Source organism: Cyprinus carpio, unplaced genomic scaffold, assembly GCF_018340385.1.
Source record: "Cyprinus carpio isolate SPL01 unplaced genomic scaffold, ASM1834038v1 S000006801, whole genome shotgun sequence".
NCBI classification, from domain to species: domain Eukaryota; kingdom Metazoa; phylum Chordata; class Actinopteri; order Cypriniformes; family Cyprinidae; genus Cyprinus; species Cyprinus carpio.
Window position 1 is genome coordinate 173,418 of NW_024879387.1, and position 3,350 is coordinate 176,767.

The 3,350-nt window shown below is 36.4% G+C and overlaps 1 long non-coding RNA gene across 1 annotated transcript; it reads left to right on the forward strand.

The window, feature by feature from the left end:
• Positions 1-986: 986 nt before the first annotated feature.
• LOC109093736 lies at positions 987-1,947 on the forward strand. Its single transcript, XR_006159955.1, has 3 exons — positions 987-1,077; positions 1,562-1,734; positions 1,911-1,947. It is a non-coding gene; the product is annotated as an uncharacterized LOC109093736 (long non-coding RNA).
• Positions 1,948-3,350: the final 1,403 nt, after the last annotated feature.

Sequence of the window (3,350 nt, forward strand, 5' to 3'; positions counted from 1 at the left end):
TGCAGGATTATAATACCAGTTTCGGTCTCATTCCACAGAGTTCAATCCCCCTCAGCATCTGAAGATCGAGGTCCTCCACCAGAGAGGATGAAGATCTTTCCCTGTGCCATAATCCTGCCAGTGGCCAGCATTGAGGACCAGACGTGAGTATTATTCAGTTATCCAGTCTGATTCTAATTTAAAATCAAAATTTTAATTTTCAAAATTTTGGACATGTATCAAACCATTACACTACAAAGTTTTCCTTTAGGTTTATTTTTGTTTAATTATTGATATTTCAGTTCAGTTGTGATCACCATTTCCTTTAGGTGTATTTTCCTTAATTATTGATATTTCAGTTCAGTTGTGATAGGATTCTCAATGATTTAAATTTTTTGATACTTCTTACCATAAATGTTGTTTACTGATTCATTCCAGTAGTTGCATTGTTACTAAACAGACAATTCAGTCATTGTCTTCCAAATCTACAAAATGTATATAATTGTAGAATTTGATTACAAAAACAAAACCTTTTTAACTACAAATAGTTTTACCAGTCTATGGAAAAACATGCCAACTCACTAAGTTCATGCAGAGTTTGCACCTTTTTTCAATCAGTCTGATTCAATAGTGATTGGAATAACACATTCCCTACCATGCAGTCCTTTTGTGTAACACATGATATATTGATATTATTTTATATGTTTTTTAATTATAATGACATTTAAATAATAAAACCTGTACTTTGTCAGAATCCCCCCCCCCCTGCTGTGGGAAATCCCCCATCAAAGCAAATATGTGGAAGAACTTGCAAGCAAAAATATAAACTTGGAATCAAAACCTGCAAGTTTAATATCAACCGTGCATCTGTGTGTGCTGGATGGTGCTGTACGAGGATTTATAAGACTCTCATACAATCCAAATAACAGAATGGTGATCAAGTTTTCCTGATGATAAAGGGAAGGAAGTATGAAGAGGCTATTGATCCAAGTGGTCCACATGCTGAGGAATTTTTCTGGCTACTCCTGGTGGCACTAATGCAGTCATCAATGTTTGAGGGAAAAGAGGACAGTCTCAACTTGGCTCTTGATTCCCAAGGTATACATTATATTTGTGCTGTTTGTTGTACAGATTTGAGAACTTTTATTCTACACTGCATAATTTTAAGGATCTGTGTAGGCTGTTGTTTTGACATGTGTTCTCTAATTTTATGTCAGCCATCAGGGAGGACAGGTATTTCATAGCAGGGGAGAGCGGTTGCAGTCAGCCTTGGCCTACGGAGGACCTGCACCTGGTTGTTCTCTAGACATCTCATTTGACAGTTTAGTTCAGGGGCCGAACTGTGTGCATACCTATCTTGGATGATGTAGCTGACTTCGCGAGCTTTATAATAATAAAATCAAAAAGGTTTGCTTAAAAAGTGCAGTATAAATGTTTCATTTACTTATACCATCATGCTTTCTTCTCAGATTTACCCAAAAATGTGTTCTTTATTAAATCCATGGCTTAATTATAAGAAAACTTTCTCTGAAATATTTAAAGATTAAATTTAAAATGCAAATGCCATTTTCTCACAATACAGGTTTCTGAAGCCACAACTCTTGAAGAGCTACAACACTCAACTGTGCCCATTATGGACTACGTTGCCAACGCAGGTTGTCTTAGGCCATTAAGAAGCATTGCTGACAGGGACAGGCTGGTTGAAGACTTACTGATGTTTCAGGTGGTGAATCGTGTTCGTGGACCATTTGAAAGGTTTGTTGGGACTTCAGAAATATACACAGTCCATTGGATGAATCTTTTGGATGGCTCAAATGTTTAAAATGAAATGCACAATTATTTCGGTATTATCTTAATAAAATTAATTAATGCCAATGTTGTTATTTAAAATATCTCTTTAATTATGAATCATACTAGTCATCTAAATATAGGTTCAGGGATGGATTAAAACTCTTAGGTCTTACAAAAAAAGAAGTCAAAACACCCAGAAGCTTTTAGATCGTGTTATACCACCAAGCTCTTTGCATTCAAATATATTTGAAGTGCATCATAATTTAAATCAGCTCATTGATTTGAAGCAGTAAATCTTCATTTGTTCTGCAATATAAAGAGAAATCTCAATATGATGTTTTTTTAGTGTTGTGATTTTCAACGCATATTGTTGTATGTAACACTATTGCTGCAAGTGTTCTACTAACTCCATTGCTACAATATCTATATACAGTTGTGCTCATAAATATCTCTTTTAAAAGTGATATTTAAAAAGAGATCGTATTTATTACATTTTCATACATAAATATCTCTTTTAAAAGTGATATTTAAAAAGAGATCGTATTTATTACATTTTCATACAATATCTGTCATTATAGTTAATTTGTAATGTCGTGGAAAAGTTCATTTATTTCAGTAATTCAACTCAAATTGTGAAACTCGTGTATTAAATAAATTCAGTGCACACAGACTGAAGTAGTTTAAGTCTTTAGTTCTTTTAATTGTGATGATTTTGGCTCACATTTAACAACTGTCACAGTGTCTGGTCTGTGTATCCCTGGATGTCCACTAGAGGTCTCACTTCCCCTTATCGTCACCCCACTTCAGAACTACATTTCCCACAAGTCTTGTTGGTACTCATCACTGTTCATTGTATTCAGCTGTTCCCACTTACATTGTTTGCACCTGTCTATATATACCTGGTTTGTTTCTGTCTTTGTTACGGAGTCCTTGTTGAATGTCACCCTGCTATTTCTGGTTCCCTTGTGGATGTTTGTGTTTTGGACTGCTTATCTGGATTTTGACCTTTGCCTGGCTGTTTCTGATTCTGGATTGTCCCAATAAAACACTGCAATTGGATCTACCTGTTTGTGTGCGTGTCGTGACTTTTGGACTGCTTATCTGGGTTTTGACCTTTGCCTGGCTGTCTTCATAAGACCAATAAAAAAATCATTTTTAGTGAATTGTTGGCCTTCTGGAAAGTATGTTCATTTACTGTACATGTACTCAATACTTGGTAGGGTTTCCTTTTGCTTTAATTACTGCCTCAATTCGGCGTGGCATGGAAGTGATCAGTTTGTGGCACTGCTGAGGTGGTGTGGAAGCCCAGGTTTCTTTGACACTGGCCTTCAGCTCATCTGCATTTTTTGGTCTCTTGTTTCTCATCTTCCTCTTGACAATACTCCATAGATTCTCTCTGGGGTTCAGGTCTAGTGAGTTTGCTGGCCAGTCAAGCACACCAACACCATGGTCATTTAACCAACTTTTGGTGCTTTTGGCAGTGTGGGCAGGTGCCAAATCCTGGTGGAAAGTGAAACCAGCATCTTCAAAAAGCTGGTCAGCAGAACGAAGCATGAAGTGCTCCAAAATTTCTTGGTAAA